This window comes from Balaenoptera physalus (genome assembly GCF_965194825.1).
Source record: "Balaenoptera physalus genome assembly, chromosome: 7".
Classification (NCBI taxonomy): domain Eukaryota; kingdom Metazoa; phylum Chordata; class Mammalia; order Artiodactyla; family Balaenopteridae; genus Balaenoptera; species Balaenoptera physalus.
Window position 1 is genome coordinate 85,220,947 of NC_138886.1, and position 18,582 is coordinate 85,239,528.

The following is an 18,582-nucleotide window of genomic DNA, read 5'->3' on the forward strand; positions in this document are numbered from 1 at the left end:
CTTCTCATCTGCAATTCTAGAAGTTAAAAGAAAATAGAAGCACATTTACAAACTATTAAAAGAAAATGTGATTAAAAATCCTCTATTCTGCCAGGACGTCTTCTAATATAAGGACAAAAAAATTGGAGATTATATATGTAACTATTCAGAAAATGCAACACCTTTATCTGAAAAAAAGACTCAAAATGTTCTGAAATATACACAAATGAAAGCAGAGCAAAGATTTACATGCAGGAAAGATACCATTGTCAAGAAGTTTTGGTGCGTTAATGAATCTTATAGAAAGGATGAGATGTGACTAGAAACTGTGATTTGAATATTAAATAAAATTTCTTCAACCAAGAAACATTAGGAAAATCTAATAATCTGACAATTGTAAAACTGTATTATCTCTGCACACAGAGAATATACCGTTCTTTTATAATTCATGGAGTAGGGACAAAGATTGATTTTGTCTTTGATTAGAATGAAGACCTAGGAAATTTCAAATAAGGGAGCTTTTGTAAATATCCTTTATCCCCAAACCCTCAAACCTAGAAGAGCTCTAACAAAAAGATGTTACCCAAAATCTTAATTAGTTAAAATTTTAGAAACATTTATCTAAATAACTCTCCATATGAAAGAGTAAAGATTGGAATTAGAAATCATATAGAAAAATTAAAATGAAAACTTAGGGAATACAACAAAAGCTATGCTGGGAGGTATATTTATAATACATAGCCTTTATTATATTAAGAAAATTAACTAAGGAAGAATATAGTAAATGAAAGGAGTGAGGAGAAAAGGATTAATAAAATAAAACTTGAAATTAATGAAATTTTAAAAATAAAATAAAAAACTAGTTTTTTAAAAGATAAAATATATAAAACCATAGAATGGAATGAAAAACAGATAGAAACCAAAAATTCAACATGAAGAATAAAAAATAAAGTATAATGATAGATACTAAAAAAAACTATAGGTGGATATTATATGCCAGCGGTACCCAACATTTTTGGCACAAGGGACCAGTTTCGTGGAAGACAAGTTTTCCACGGATCAGGGTAGGGAGTGGTTTCGGGATGATTCAAGTGCATTACATTTATTGTGCACTTTATTTCTATTATTATTACATTGTAATATATAATGAAATAATTATACAACTCACCATAATGCAGAATCTGTGGGAGCCCTGAGCTTGTTTTCCTGCAACTAGATGGTCCCACCTGGGGGTGATGGGGGACGGTGACACCCAAACTGTGTGGCTTATGTCCAGTCTCCTCCGTAATCTTGTTTCAGTTGCTGTCACTGCAGAAAACCCTGCTTCACAAAGATAGGATGTTGGAAATGCAAGGAGGCTTCTCAGTGCTTTTGTGGCAATCTCAGGATATTCCGCTTTGACTTTAATCCAGAAGGTATGGAGATTTGAAGTTGTCTCAAACATACTTTTAAGGTCACTGTCATTTGGGATCTCAAACAGTTGATCCTTTTCTAGCACGGACAAAGTCGATTCACCTGGCTATTCACAAATGGGTCGCAGATCCATTCCTTCCCAGTTTGGGAGTGTTTTGTGGTTGGAAAGTAATGCTCACACTCTTTTGAAAGCTGAGGCAGGTGATCATGCACCAGCTGGGAGAAAGAAGGCCCCAGCTCAGTCTCTTTCAAAATCTGTGCTAACGTTTGAAACATGTCAAAAATCCCAATGTTCACTCGTTGCTCTCCCATAATTCCAGTTTGGCTTTGAATGCAGCCACTTTATCTGCCGTCTTGAACACAATTGTCATTCTTCCCTGAAGCGACATATTGAGTTCGTTGAGCAGGTTGAATATGTCACACAAGTAAGCAAGTTTTGCGACCCATTCTGTGTCACTGAAATGTGCTGCCAGTGGTGACTGTTTTTCTAAAAGAAATCTCTGGAGTGGCTCTCATAACTCAAAAACTCTGGCCAGTGATCTACCTTTAGAAAGCCATCTCACTTCTGTGTATAAGAGAAGACGTGTGTGCTCTGCGTCCATCTCCTCACAGAGCTGTGCAAACAGACTTGAGTTAAGGGCATGTACTTTAATGTGGTTGATAATTTTAATCAATCCTGCAAAACTTTGTTAAGTTCAGGTGACATTTTTCAGCTAGCCAGCATTTCTCTATGGATGACACAGTGTGTAGACTCACATTCAGAAACAAACTCTTTGACCTGAGTAGGGAAACCAGAAAGCCGTCCAGTCATGGCAGCCGCTCCATCTGTGCATATACTGACACAAAATGACAAATTCAGTTTTCCTGATATGTAATCCTTCAAAGTCTTGAATAGTTCTGTAGCTGTGGTGTTGGTTGGCAACAAAAGTGCACATAACATATCTTCATGCACATCCTCCTGAAAAATATATGGCACAAAAGCAAGCATTGTTCCCTTTTTGTCAACACTGGTAGACTTGTCAACCTGGATTGCATACCACAGTGACTTATTAATCTTCTCTAACAATTGTGCCTCAATATCCTCTGCTATTTCATCAATTCATCTAGTTATGGTGCTAGCTGAAAGAGGAACACGTGCCACCTTTGGAACTGCAGCCTCTTCTAAAAGTTCATAAAAAATGTCCTTAGCAGCAGGCAGGATCAACTCTTCACCATTAGTAAAGGGCTTCTTAGCTTTAGCAATATGGTTAGTCACTAAGAATGTTGCTTTCAGTGCAGACACATTTGATCAAGTGGTGGCCTTCAATAATTGCTTCTGTTCTTTGTGTTCACATTTCTTTCTTTTGAAAAACTCCAAAGGCTTGTCTTTCAATGCAGGGTGCTTGGTCTCTATGTGGCGAAGCAGTTTTGAAGGTTTCATGGCTTCGTTGGATAGCCAGTTGCCACATATTATACACAGCGGGCTTGGAGAATGTGAATCGCCTGTTTCAATGAACCCGTAATTTAAGTAGGACTCTTGGTATTTTCTTTTAAATGCAGCTTTTTGTTGTCAGTCTTAGAGTCTTCTGCTGTCTCATCATTGGTTCCTTCCCCCTTTTCAAAGAAGCTCTCCAGCAATGTTTGATTTTACTCATGGCTAGGGTTAGCTTGTAGGCTTAACAAAACTGTGACTGAGACAAGTGCGCAGTGCAGGAAAGAGGCGCGGACGGATGTGGTAGGATTTATAATTGAAAAAATTGTTCATCATCAAGAAATCCAGAAATATAATTCTTAATTCAATTAAAGGAGAAAGAACAAATAATGGTATTAATAGATTCTAAAGAAGCATGTGATGAAGTTTAAAGAATGTTCTTCATCTTCTTCTAACTCAGTTTAGACAGAAGTAAACTAAATAAATATGCTAAAGACTATAAACAAAACATGAAGGGGTAAAATGTTTTCAACAATTCGAAGATAAGAGAGTGCCCATGGCCACCGATATTGTTCAAAGGTTTTAGAAAGTTCAATCAGCAGAATATATGTTAGAATGAAAAATCTCCCAAATAATCTTTGCTTTCAGAAAATACTAATTATTCTTAAAAAACTTGAAAGATTATTAAAAAAACATTTAGAATTCATGAAATTTTAATAAAGTATATGTGTTGAATATACATATAAATATACAAAATCAATGAATAGTCCTTTTATTCTGATATAGCAATAATTAGTTAGAAAAGGGAAAGGGAAAATCCTATTTACAATACATATGAACACTATAAAATAATCAGGAATAAATTTAATAAGAACAAAAAATTCTATAAACTGTATCAAAGGACTTAAAATAAGGTAGAAACAAATAGAGAAATATACCGTATTCTTGGAGGAAACATTTCGCATCTCAAGTCTGGACCCTCATGAAACACTGGCTACATGAAAGGCATTTCCCATCAGAATTCTTCTTCTTTTTGTTTTTAACGGGGCATTAGGAATTGTACCTCTTTATTTGCAATATAGATGAAAGTACAAATGTGTAAGATTTTCTAATAAAAATTTGAAAAAGGAAAATACTGAGGAATGGCAGAGAGGACTTGCTGAGCCAGATATAAAACTTCTGGAATCAAAATAGTGTGACACTGAAACCAGGACAGGAAAATACCATGTGAGCCCTCATGCTCCTGGCAGTGGGCAGCTCTGGAGGAAAACTTAAATGACAGGAGAAAGACATACGGAGAGGTTTTCAAACTGGTGTCTGTGGATATTTGTTGGGATCTGACAATTCTCTCTGCAAACCTAAAATGTTTTTTATTTGAAATTATAATGGCAAAAAATAAACATAATCCTATTCTGGGTCATCCGATGGCCACTGATAACTAAGGACTGCCACAAAATCTCCTTGTTATATTTGTTTTTACGGTTACAATGCATTTATTATTGTACTGGTGATAAGTAACACTGATTTAATAGTCCTGTACTAATAAGAATAGAGGTAGATTTAAAACATTGACAATGTGTTTGTGTTGAATGCCAAATACCATTGTGGCTTAGTGACAACAAAAGTTGACATCAGGTCAAACAACAAGACAGCATAAGGTCTTCACATGACAAGTATTCTCGGCATCCCCAGCTAGACGGGACTTACCCTGTAGGACTGAGTACCTTGTTCTATTCTGATCAGGAACTGTGTTACGGCAACACATTTTTAATTTGTGTTAATTTGAAGTGTACTGGTTTTGTGATTTTTTAAAAATAAATTTATCTATTTATTTGGCTGCATTGGGTCCTTATTGCTGCACGCGGGCTTTCTCTAGTTGCGGCGAGCAGGGGCTATACTCTTCATTGCGGCAAGTGGGTTTCTCATTGGGGTGGCTTCTCTTGTTGTGGAGCACAGGCTCTAGGCATGCAGGCTTCAGTAGTTGTGGCTCATGGGCTCTAGAGCGCAGGCTCAGTGGTTGTGGTGTACGGGCTTAGTTGCTCCGCAACATGTGGGATCTTCCTGGACCAGGGATCAAACCCATGTCCCCTGTATGGGCAGGTGGATTCCTAACCACTGAGCCATCAGGGAAGTCCCTGGTTTTATTTCCATTTAACTTGTAAAGCAGATTTAGTTTGATAGTTGTAAGGCTATAAAAATGAGGAGTTTATACCTAGTATATGTTTGCATTTTGCAATAAAAAATAACAAGCTAAACAAAATTGGATAGCAATGGCACAAGAATAGAAAAACAGATCAGTGGAAAGATCAGAGGCTCTGAAAACAGAGTTCAGAGATAAAGATATTTGTGAAGAAAATACGGGATTAAATAACATTTTATTTCAGTGAGAAAAGAATGATTAACAAATAATGGATATGGACATAATTAACAATCCCTATAAATGAAACAAAGATAGACCTTTGCCTCACCCTACTTACAAAACTGTACTTTAGGCAGAATTCTCCACCTTGGCACTGTTGATGTTTGGGGTTGGATGACTCTCTGTCGTGGGGGCCGACCTGTGCACCATAAGATGTTTGGCAGCATCTTTGCCCTCTACCTACTAGATGCCAGTAGCCCCCTCCTCTCCCCAGTTGTGACAAGCAAAAATGTGTCCAGATATCATCATGGGGAAGGGGGGAGGAAATTGCCGCCAGTTGAGAACCACTGGTTTAGATGTACTAAAGCCTTAAATGTAAAAAAAAAAACCAAAAAAAACCCAACTTCATCATCATCATCAGAAATGTACCAGCCATATTCATAAGAGAAAGCTCCATGGCCATATTTTTAGTGGTAAAGTACAGATAAACAATCTGATATCTATCTATATGGGACTGATTGATTAAACCGTGGTGCCTCCATGCAGTGGAGTATTACGCAACTACTAAAAAGGTTGTTATCTCACTGAGAGGGACACCCATGATATAATCTTAAGTAGCAAAAGAGGTTTACAAAATTCTTTTGAAGGGAGAACAAAGGCCCTGTGTATGTGTATGGGTGGGTGTGTATAAACATATATTTTGCATGTTTGTATAAGTGTTAACGTTGTGGGGAGAACACAAACCAAACTGCTAAGTCTGGCCACCTTGAGGAGCAGAGGCAAGACCCTGCAACTGGATCAGGCTGAGCATGGGAGACTCTGGCTTTACTTTTACTGCTCGTCTACTGTAACAAGCACATAATGACTTTGTAATCTGAAAGCAAAAGCCAGCAGAGTTTATGCAGTTCAAAGACTTGATTGTGGCGGCAAGGGGAGGCATTTATGGCTCAGTGTGCTAAGTGCTATAACTTAGTGATAGATATGTTTTGGGGGGCTATAGTATGCGGTGGGGTGGGGTGGTGGGTTTTTGGTTAGGGGGTAATAGTGGGTCGAAAGCTGGTCAACAGAAAGATCTGTGTGTGTCCAAATCCCTGGAACCTATGAAAGTGACCTTATTTGATGAGATCTGGCACATTCAGGGTGGTATGGCCTTATTTAGAAAAAGAGTCTTTGCCGATGTAATTAAGGGTGTTGAGATGGCATCACCCAGGATGACCCAGGTGGGCTCTACATCCAATGGCATGTGTCCTTATAAGAACAGGCAGAGAGAGATCTGAGCCACACAGAGAAGGTGATGTGAAGAGGGAGGCAGGCAGGTTTGATGGAGTCACAAGCCGAGGATGCCTGGAGCCACCAGAAGTTGCAAGAGGCAAGAAACAGATTCTCCCACAAAGCCTCTGTAGGGAGCCTGGCCCAGGCCACACCTTGGTTTCAGACTTCTGGCTTCCAGAACTGTGAGAAAATAACTTTCTATTGTTTAAGCCATCCAGTGTGTGGTATTTGTTAAGGCAGCCAGGGGAAACCATGAAGGGGGCAATTTATTTTTTCTGGGACGGTTGAGGGAAGCTTCAGTAGAATGGTGGCCCTTGTCTTGCACCTTAAAGAGAAGTGGAAAAGGAAAGGAGGCTGCTCTAGGGAGAGCAGGGGAAGCAGCATGAGCAAAGGCCCGAGGGCAAAGGGGCGGGGCGGGGTGAGCTTGGCTGGGGCGTGTGGTGTATTAAGTGGTGAGGGTGGGGTGAGAGGTGAAGCATCATCCTGATCTTTTTAGCTGGAGAAACAAATTTACAAGTAATTTAGAGATATTTTCTAAGAAGATGGAGCAAATTCATGTCAGAGTCAGAGCTCTTATAAAATCGACCTTCAGTATCAAATTCACAAGTGGGGAGATTACAGCCCTGCAAAGTCCCCAGAAAAAGAGAATGTGAGCAGTGACTCCTTGGATTCAAAATGCAGCAGCTTGTTGGATCTTGAGGGCTCTGCTCACAGCCAGTTTGCTCACATTCCTAGCAGACGGTTTGCTTTGGCATCCATGTAACCCCTGCCAAAATGGGAAGCCCCCAAGCAAGGTAGAAAACAAAATATTTTCATCATTTGACATGATAAAGCACGTGGCTCTTGAGTAAGAAGAACTGGCACAGCCGTGGGCATGTTCTGTCTTATCCCATCCACTCCAACTAAGGGGGAAAAAACTCTCCATCAGCCAGCTTGTCTGAGGGGGTCTTCTCGTGGCCTGGGAGGGGACAGGAGCCATGTCCTTTCTTTGAGAACCATATATGGCTTGACTTGCCACCAGCATGGATTCTGCTGCTGGTTCAGCAGAGTTTCTGTTGGAGGTGACTGTGCACCCCCCTGTTACCCTTAGAAATACCCTAGTGGGGAGCTTCTGGTGGTGCATCTTGAGAGCAAGAAGGAGTGAGCTTAGAGCCAGAAATGCTTGCAGATGTATGGTTGAAACATTTGCTTCACAGAACTACTGCTATAAATAGGATGTGGATAAGCAAGAAGGCAACAGCTTGCATGGGTGGCCTTGTCTTTGTGGCAGAGATATTTCCCATAAGCACGCACCACTGGGGCTGATTCTGGATCTAATGAAGCTGCTAAGTCATCACTGTGACATGGCTCACAGCTGCCTTTACGCCAAGCTTTTCCCCTCACTGTTCAAAACCCATCTGTAATCATCTGCAAAAACTTCCATGAGAGGCTGGGGGCTCTCATCCATTGGTTGTGTGCCACGCATGTGAAATCCTGTCTCCTCTGTGGATGGTGGAGGGTGTGTATATGTATATGTTTGCACGTGAATGTATTTGTGTGAGAGTGTTTAAACATGTGCATGTGTGTGTGCTCCAAAAGTCTCAACCAATGCAAAGTTCTAAAATCTCAGGGCCTGTCTGCCTCTCAAGTGCATACTGTGGGAATTCTCACTCGTCCCCCAAGCAGAGGAGAGACTGAAAACTTGGAGCAGGGGCAGAGAGGATGCCAAGGAGACTGCAGATTGGGGATTTACCTGGTGGGTGACCAGGAGCACAGTGGAAACAGTGGTGTGCGGATAGCAGTGGAGTTTACTGAGGAAGGATGCAGGCAAGGCTCATCTTTGGACTCCTGTCTCTTGCTTGTAGCCCGTGTGGATCAACCAGAAGTGGAGAGTTTAGAAGCCAATGTGAATATCCAGTCCCAGCAGCTGATGCAAGAGGAGAGAGAATGAGTCAGAAACAACATTTTTCTGTGACAGAACACGAGCTCAGCAGAGCAGTTTGAGAGCCTTTGTCTGGAAGCTGGTTATAATAAATCTTTCACATGGTTGGGAAGAAATCATGAGCCTCATTTTCTGTGCTTCCCAAACCTTTGTTTCCCATCCCAATTTAGAAGTAAATGATGGCACTGGGCAGGGTTCTCGGACATCCATTATCTGGGCCAAGGCTCACAAATCTGAGGTCCATCTTACAAAAGGGGAAATTGAGGCTCAGAAAGGTGAAGCAGCTTGTTCAAGATCATAGAGTAGGATCAAAGATCAGGTCTTTGGTGACATGCCTGGGCAGTCACAGGAGGTCCTGGTCCTGCTTTTCCTGGGGAGTTTGGAGATACTCTTAATGACAACAGGGTTTCTCTTCTCATGACAGAAACCCCAAGTGCTTATTTCACCTGGGAACTGTAACAGTCACTAAACACACTATGCCATTTGCTCCTCACAATCCTACAAGCTAGATATCATTACCCCATGGACTGGAGCAACTGAGGAAACTTCTCCAAGGTCACACAGCAAGGTCATGCCCAAGCCAGGGTCCAACACAGACCTGTCTGGTCCAAAAGACCATGCTCTGGTCCACTGCACTGTGCTGCTTCCCTAGTGGAAAGAAGGCACAACTGGGGACACTCCCTGTCCCTTTGCCCATGTGCAGCTGGCTCTCCCCAGGAGAGGAGGTGCACCGAGGCCACGATGCCCACTCCACTTTCCTCACAGGCCTCCCGGGCCTCCCAGGGATTAAGCCCTTAGAACTTCCCCCTGGCCCTGGGTGACATCATAGCATAATGAAGGTGACTGGGATGGCCAAGTTCATGCACTAAACAGAGGTCCCTTGTTTTAATTTATCATCTGAGAGCTCCTTGCACAAGATTGAGCTCCTACTGGTAATTAAGGAAGATGGTTTAACCTGGCTGAATGAGAGCAGGGCTTGGGGCAAAGTGGCAAAGTGGCAGCAGAAGAGAGCTGATGTCATCTCTTAATTTGACATGGTAATGAGGGCACCGATAAAAGATAATAGGGGTAGGCTGACCGTGGAAAGGCAGAGCGCAACACTCATCTGAAGGCTTCCTTTTATGTAATTTTCTTGCCAAGTAGCTAAATGATTTTTTGTCTCCTTTTATTTCTCAGCTGACCCTTTGATGCAGCTACTACTAAGTGGTCACATGCCCTGAGCTTGATCACTGTCTACACAGAGCACAAAGATTCTGCAGCATAAACTACAAAGGTTCAAACCCAGCTTTGTCACTTTCAAGCTTCGTCACCTTGGACAAGTTACTTCAACTCCCAGTACCTCAGTTACTGCATCCATAACATGGTCATGATGATACTAGTACCTACCTCATAAGGCTGTTGTGAGGATTAAAGTGATAAATGTTGGGCTGAGGACAGAGCCCAGCGAGTGCATACGTAATAATAATAATTTGTTATTATTACCTTGAAAACTTTAACTATCTTTGTACAATTTTATAGTGTCTTTCATAGAGCAAGTGTTCAATAAGTATCCCTTCTCACCACAAAAATGAAATGGTAATTATGTGACAGAATGGAGCTGTTACCTAAGGCTACTGGTGGTAATTATTTTGCAACATGTAAGTGTATCAAATCAATACCTTAAACTTATACAATGTTACATCTCAATTATATCTCAATAAAGGTGGGAGAAAATCATAATAAATGTCCCTTGAATACATTTTCCTTCTCTTCCTCTACTTTTTGTCCCTTTCTCTCCACAAATAGGGGCTTCATTTCTACTGTCAAACACAAGCTGAAGTGATGTGGTGAAGACCCATTAGCATGTTAAGACAGTGAGGAAGGAAGATGGCAGTGGTTATGTTTCTGTGTTCAGGCCTTCCCAAGGTGGAGAGGTTCCCTTTCATACTCTCAGTATTTATAATGATCTTTCTTATAACATTTTTTGAATTACTTTCAATTTCAGTTATTCCTGTGTGAATATTTCAGTTTATTGTGAGTTCTTCTGAAATCTTTTAAAAGCCATTTTTTCATTCACCAAAAATTCTAGCAATTGTAGAATTCTTTGAGTAACTTCTCCAATAGTAATTTATTTATTTGTTACAAATTTTAATTATTTATATAATTTAAAGAAATGTACATTGGATGATGTAGTTTTTATCACTTTTGGAGATATCTACAAAATTACATTTGTCTGATTTTTAATTCTTTTCAGAGTAGCAATTTAAGTAATTATTAAGGGACATAGTAGGATTTGTGCTTCTTATGAACATATTTACTGCTCAGAAAAGTGTATTTTACAGTTTCCATGTAAGATTAATACACCATTCACCATAAATAGAAATCCCTGAAGGAGGATATGATGTTTCATTAGAATTAAAAATGTTAAAATTTGGCTACTATTAGAAAAACAAATTTTAAAAAAAGGCCTTGGTGAAAGGATGGGGAAAAAAAAGAACAAATTGGGAACAATAAAAATGATATTCAAAGATACATTAAAAAAAACTGCAAAAGGGAAGAAGGATATCCTCAAAGGTGAAGCATGGAAGCCTGATTAATTCATGAATGCATCCAGAAGTGTGTTGTTATTATGTTCAAGAATATATTCATGAATATATTTACAAGATTATAGGTGAATTTAGATATTCAGCAAATTAGTCATTTGGTGATTTGCTTCTTAGAATTCTCTCTACCTCGTCTTCTAAATTCTGTTATGAGAGAATTCTCTACTTGCCTGTTACTTGAGAGGAGTTTGAGCAGAAACAAAGTGAATGACTAATTGTTGAGAGAGGTGTAGAGGGATCTCCATAATAAATTGATAAGAAGGCAGATCAGGGAATTATTCTAGTAACTATCTACAGTGAAGTATAAGATACATACAAGTGTACAAGTCATGAGTGTATGGGACAATGTAACTTATATGCAGACCAGCACATAAAACATTACCAGCCTTCCAGAAAAGTTTCTTGTTCCTCATCCCAGACAATATCCTTCCCCAAAGTAACCACTGTTCTGACTTCTGTCACCACAGGCCAGCTCTGTCTTTATATGTATATTTTGAACTTCATATAAATAGAATCATTCATATGAACTCTGTAGTGTCATCTTTATTTCTCAGCGTAGTGTTTGTGAGATCCCTTCTTGCTGCATGTGGATATAATTTGTTCTTATTGTATAATATTCCTCAGTAGGAACATTCTGCTATTGTATCCATTCTACTGTTGATGAACATTTGTATTTTCCTTTGAACCTATTACAAAGAGAGTTGCTATGTACATTCTAATATTGTACATGTGTTTTGGTGATGATATATATACATTTGTTTAAAAGATTTTGAAGATTTCTGCAAAGTTTTAATTTACTGACATTTTAATCTGACCAATTTGAGGGTTATACCTGGGTGTGGGTTTGCTGGGTTACAATAGATGTGTATGTTCAGCTGTAGTTGATGTTGCCAAAGAATTTTCCAGAGTGGTTGTATCAATTTACTGCTGGTTCCCACCAGCAGCCTGAGCTCCAGTTCCTCTCCATCCTTGCCAACTGTTGGTATTATGATGTATCATGCACCTTTTCATACACTTATTTACCACTTTGACTTTCTCTTTTGTAATGTGTCTACTCAATTCTTTAGCACGTTTTAAAAATTGGATAGTCTGTCTTCCCTATTGATTTGTAGGTATTATTTATATATTCTGGGTACAAGTTATTCTGGTCACATATGTATTAAAATCTTCTTCTTACTGCCTTTGTTCTGTGAATCTCTGTTTTAAAATGTAGGGTATTAATAGAAAATTGGAGGTATGATAAGGCCAACAGACCAGGAGATAAATGCCACTGAAGAGATGATTTGTTACTCACAGAGCCCAAGAGGAGGGGGCAGGCCATACCATGAAGGGCCACATGGGGAAGCACCAGGTTGATCAGGAGGTGGAGCGAGAGGAAAGAAATGTGGGCAAGAGCCTTTACTGTGGTTTCCATGAGAAGGAAAGTGTGAAGCAGGGTAAACTAGGATTGGCTGGTTTGAATAATTTCAGCAGGCTCTGGGGCACAGGGGCATTGTCTGGTACCTGGTCCTGGGGTGGTAGGACAGGCAGATAGTGACCCAGAGAGTGAAAGCCCCATAAAGGAGGTGGTTGCAGTGTGGATTTATATTTGTAAAGTGTGCTTGTGGGCAAATTGTTTTCTATCTCTAGGAACTGGCTAACTGGAGGAGGGGCAGTCCCTTCAAAATCATCAAGGCTCCAGATGTCAAACCATCAGAATGCAGAAGTAAAGACATGGTTACTACAGTCTCTGGACTCCCTCCTTGCCTGAGAACTGTCAGTACCATAAAATAAGTTACTTTCAAGAGACTCCCCATGGGAGGCTGAATTGTCCAGTAAAGCCTGCTTGCTTCTGAGCTGAGCTCCCTGACAGCCCCCTCACCCAAGCTGACTGGTCAGCCTGGGGATTCGAGCCTCACCAGGATCTGCCAGCAGGGCCAGAGTGGTGCCCTCAAGTGGTCAGCTCTTCTCAGAGAAGACATTCATCACCTGTGTCTACCTGTCCAAGTGACTCCCCTGCCATCAGGTTGAGCTCTACTCTGCCTCCCCGCTAAGTCTTTCCAATTCCCCTTCTAAGCCCCTAGCCACATCCATGTTTCCTCCCTGAATTTCCATAGTAATTTTTTTCTCTTCTTTTATGGAACGTCACAATTTCTGCTACTTGACATATGTTGTATGCTCTTGTGTAAAGGGGATAAAGGCAGATGCACAAACAACATCTGCCTTTATCCCCTTTACACAAGTGCAGAGTACAGGAACTGAGTGAGTGTGTCTTGTTCAGTCTCCTGTTACTCCTTCCTTCTCTGCACCCCTGGTGTCGAGCACAATCCTTGGTGCATCACTGTTCAAGAAGTATTTATTGAATGACAGAAACTTAATATTTTATGTTAAGTTCCCACAGAAGCAGACCCTAGACCAAGTATTCTTAAGTGAGTCATTTACTTGGGCAGTGATCCCCCGAAGCACTGGTGGGTGTAGGGAAGAAAGATGGAAGATTGAGGAGCTGCCAGTACAGTGTGGGCTAGAGAATTATTTACCCCTGAGGGCAGTTGTTGCTCATTCCTGCTGGTACTCTTTATAGCACACTGCCCAGAATTGTTCCATCTGGATTATGTGTCCATATGTCACTGGGTGTGGGCGGCCCCCTGGACCTGTAAATTCCCTGACACATAGCAGAGCGTGTTCATGTGGCGGAGCAGTCCCTCCGCAGGGTCCTCGGTGGCTACAGTGAGAAACTAAGCCACAGACCTGTGAGTGCCAATGGGTTATGGGTGGGGCACCAAGGCATCCATGATCCCTAAGTGGTAAAATAAAGGTTACGTAGCCACAGGTCCTAAAATCTAGGTACCTATAACTATTGACCAAGAGACAGAGAAGAAAAGGGACAAGTTTACAGGCATTTCCTTAAGGGGAGCAGCCAGCTGACATTGGGGGTAGGTAGCTGATGTCCTCATGGGCCTCCCACATTTCCCCACTCTGTGCCTGGCTCCCACAGCTGGGAACAGCTGGGCTGCATCCCCGGCTAAGCTGTCCGAAAAACCATGGCATGGCCTGGGAGGCGGGCAGGGGTCCTCCCAGTTGTCCTACTCTCACATGAGCCCTCCCTTCCTCCAAGCAGCAGTATTCCTCCAAGCATGTGCTTTCATCTTTTCCCCTTCATGCAACCGGAGGCCACTTCTCCCCTTTGCTGAGCCTGTTGGTGACCAATTCCTCCCTTGGAAACATCTGTGAGTCCTGGCCCTAAGCTAGCTCAGCCTTTTCTAATTTTGCTCTAATTCTCTCGCTGCACAGAGGTGGGGGGCCTCTGGGAGCCACTCGCCACATGGGCCTGGTGAAGTGGAGAAGGGTAAACTTAACCAAAGCTAACAGGAATCAAGATCATGTGGACCCCAGCCCCAGCCTCACCCCCAACCCAGTTTAGGAAACCCAAGTCAGAAAAGCAAATGAGAATGCAGTGGGAATGGATAAAAACTGGAAACTGTGACTCTGGAGTTTGGCTTGAATGCAAATGTCATCACTTTCCTCAACACACATGGGCATCTCAGCAAAGTTCCCTGTTCCAGACATTCTTGAATTGGCCAATTTATATTTTATATTTTTGGACATTCTTCTGGAGTAATCTGTCAATTAACATAGACCAGATTCCCTTTCTTTCTTCTGTTAGCAAAATTCTACAGAAATGTTTCCCAAACCCATCAGTTCCCTCGAGCTTTCTAGAAATCACAAGCAGGCGGCCCCATGTGTCAGCCGACTGCAGGGTTCCTAACAGTCCACTGGCCCCATGCTTTGAGTATTCCTCCAGGACGGAGCTTCCCTCACGCTCTGGCCACAAGCCTAGGCTGAGAGGGCCAGGTACAATTGTGGAGTTGACAAGGGTATTTCTTTAATAGAGCACATTGATTCTGGGTTATGTTTTAAATACAGTAATGTGCTTAAAGGAAAGAAGAGAAGAACAATCAAAAAGGGTACTGCAGATTGGAAACTGGAGTGATGTGGCGAGAACACTGGCCTGGAAGATCATCCCCAAACGTTAATAAATAACATTGTGACCTTGAACAAGTCCCTCGACATTGCTGACTTCAGTTTCCTCCTCATTTACAAAACTGGGCAACATTCCAGCTCTAAAATTCTTAAGAACACATAAAATATCAAAATACACAGACATGGATAACCTCATACTCTATGGATATGGAAGACAGTGCCTTATGTGATAAACAGATACTTGTTAGTAGACTGAAAACTAAGTAGCCCATATGAGGATTCTGAGCAGGGAAGGCGTGACACTGGACCATGATGTCATCTCTCAAATTTAATGGTTGTATATTTTTATAATGTGTTTTATGAAGTGTATTAGCAAGATCTCGAAGCACAAAGTGCTGCTCCTTTGAATCAACATTTAAAGATTTTCCTCCCCACTCTTTCAGGTGTCAGAAAAAATCCTTCAATTTATTACAAGCCTCTTGTGTGCGTGTCAATATTACGAATTCACATACCAACCCATTCTTACATCCTTCTAGTGATGAAGGAGCTGCAGAGGTTAAAGACCTTGCCAAGGTCACGCAGCTGCTAAGTAGCAGGGCTGGGATCTGGAACCAGCACCTGTTTCTGTCCACTCATCACCAGAACAATCCTGGTGATGCCATGAGATGCTCTGAGAACAATGCCTTGACTCTCAAAATTCACTTGGCTTCTCTCCAGTGTGCTTGACCTTATGAAAAGGGCTTTTGGAAACACTAACCTATCTTTGTCTTCAGAAAAATTCTAGGGGACCAGGCTGTGTGATCTATGGGTGAGCTCAGCACTGTATCCCCAACAAGAAGGAAGGCTCTAGGCTGTTGGTGTGCTGGGACACCTGTTAGAGATAACACGGGCCAGCTTGTCTGAACAACTGTGATTGCATCTTCTGCAAAGGGGTCATTTTCTCAGGAGTCTTTCAATCTAGGCTTTAAGCTTCATCAAATCTCATAAACTGGTACATTGATTTGCCTTCTGTCTTTTGCATTTGGTTTTCCAATATTCTAAGAACAGGTTTTGCAATGCCACCCGATCTGTAGAGTTTCTCACTGAATGCAAGTTTTCATGGTTTCATCTGAAGGTAGAAACAGGATTAAACTCTGAAATGACCATCAGAAACCAAATTCTATTCTCATCTCCTCCTGAGACAAGGGAAGGGTGATGCAGTTTGCCCAGTCTCAAGTCTGTCCCACACGGCCAGCCTGAAACTGGGTCCTGAGTCAGTCTTCTTCTTGTTTTAATTTGTTTATTTGTGATGGGGACTTGCTGCTTCTAGTAGGGTCTCATTTAAAAAAAAAAAATCTCAGAAGACATCAAAAAGTTCTGACAAAACATCTTGATGATTTAAGTGTAAATATGTCAGAGACATATGGTTTCTATTATTCCTGAAATAACACATGGGTTTAAAAATCAAGGGGAAAAGTGTTTGGTAAAACACATTCAGGACTTGGCTAAACGTTTTTCAAAGGCCAGTTCTGAAGCCTGAAGGGGAAAACACCCAGAGGGGGGGCAAGTCCAAGTGCTCCACTCCTATCTGGTTTATTTCTTTTCTTGATCAAGGATGACAGTTGTGCTGCCACCAGAGCACTGATTCATCTGCCACCACGAGGAATTTATCTGGCGAGTTATGTTTTAGTGAGCAAGTCTAGGTCCTGATTCTATCCCTATTGTTTACTATCAATACTAGTTTTAGTCAAGTTAATGCATCTGAAAAATGAGAAAATTATATATATCATAGGATTGTTGTGAGCATTTGCACTAATACATGTCAACTACCTGGCACATAGTAGATGTTTAATAAGAGGCAGCATTTAAAACGATCATTATTCTATGTATCTGTGAGTCTGTTTCTGTTTTGTTATATTCACTAGTTTGGTATATTTAAAAAATCCCACATATGAGCGGTATCATACAGTATTTACCTTGCTCTGTCTGACTTATTTCACTTAGCATAATGTACTCCAACTAGGGGTTACCAGTGGGAGGGAGGGGCAAAATAGGGGTGGGGAAGTGGGAGGTACAAACTACTGGGGTCTAGGTAGGCTCAAGGATGTACAACACGGGGAATACAGCCAATACTTGGTAGTAACTGTAAATGGAAAGTAGCCTCTAAAAATTGTATAAAAATTTAAAAATGTTAAAAATAAAAATAAAATAATACACATAAAATAGTGTATACAGTAGAGTGATACAACTTAAAAAAAATAATAATAGTGAAACACATGCCCATGTACCCACAACCAGCTTAATAAAAAGAGCAATAATAATACTTTGAAAAAAAATAAAATGATCATTATTCATTTGAAAAGTGGTTATGGGAGGATGGGTGATGGAACCTCAAAATTGTTTTGAGGGTATGAAGAATCTGTGGGATCACATGAGATCCTTTACCCACCTCCCCAACCAGAGACACAGCTGGTAGAGGAATAGAGTAACAGTATCAACAACTGCTACACAAGAAAAAACAAGAGTGAGCCCCAAACTGGGAGGCCAGGATGAAGTCAGTCTCTGCTGACCAACTCATCAGGGCATGTGCACCTCAAGGCATATTTTTACATGGCTTTTTAATTTAGGATATTCATTTTTAACTGATATTTGGATAATATTTTTTAATTAATTAATTTTAACAACTTTATTGAGCTATGATTGACTTACAAAAAGCTGGAGTATTTGAAATGTATAATTTGGTAAGGTTAATATTGTGAAACCATCACCAAAATCAACATAGTGAACATATCCATCACTCCTAAAAGTTTTCTTGTGCCCCTTTGTAATTCCCTCCACCTCTCCCCTTCACCCCATGTCCCCAGGCAACCGCTGAAGTGTTTTCTGTCACTGTAGATAAGTTTGTATTTTCTAAAATTTTATGTGAGTGGAATCATAAAATATTTACTCTTTTTTATCTGGCTTCTTTCAGTCAGCATTATATTTTGAGATTCATTTTATCATTGTGTGTATCAGTAGCTCACTTCTTTTTATTGTTGAACAGTATTCCATTGTATAAACATATGGCATTTGTTTATCCACTTTGATGACCATTGGGATTGTTTCTAGTTTTTTATTTTGTTTTGTTTTGTTTTTATTATTACAGATAAAGCTGGAATGAACATATGTGTGTAAATCTTTGTGTTTTCTTTGCTCATGGTAAATACCTAGGAGTGGAATGGCTGGATATTTTGTTAGGTGTATATTTAATGTTTCAAGAAACTGACAAACTATTTTCTAAAGTGGTCGTACCATTTTGCATTCCCAGCCTCACTGTATTAGTTAGTGTTCTTGTTGCTACCCATCCTAACCAACACTTGAAATGGTCAGTCTTTTTAATTTTAGACATTTAAATAGATATATTATGGTATCTCACTGTGATTTTAATTTACATTTCTGTAGTGACTAATGGTGTTAGCCATCTTTTTGTGTGCTTACTTACAATTCCTATGTCTTCTTTGGTGAAGTATGTGCTCAAACCTTTCACTTATTTTTAAAAACTTAGGTTTTTATTATTGTTTTTGGTGTTTTTTAAAATATTCTGTGTAAAATTCCTTTATCAGATGTATGATTTGCAAATATTTCCTTCCAATCTGTGGCTTGTTTCATTCTCTTAATAAATGTCTTTCAAAGAGCAGAAGTTCTGGGCTTCCCTGGTGGTGCAGTG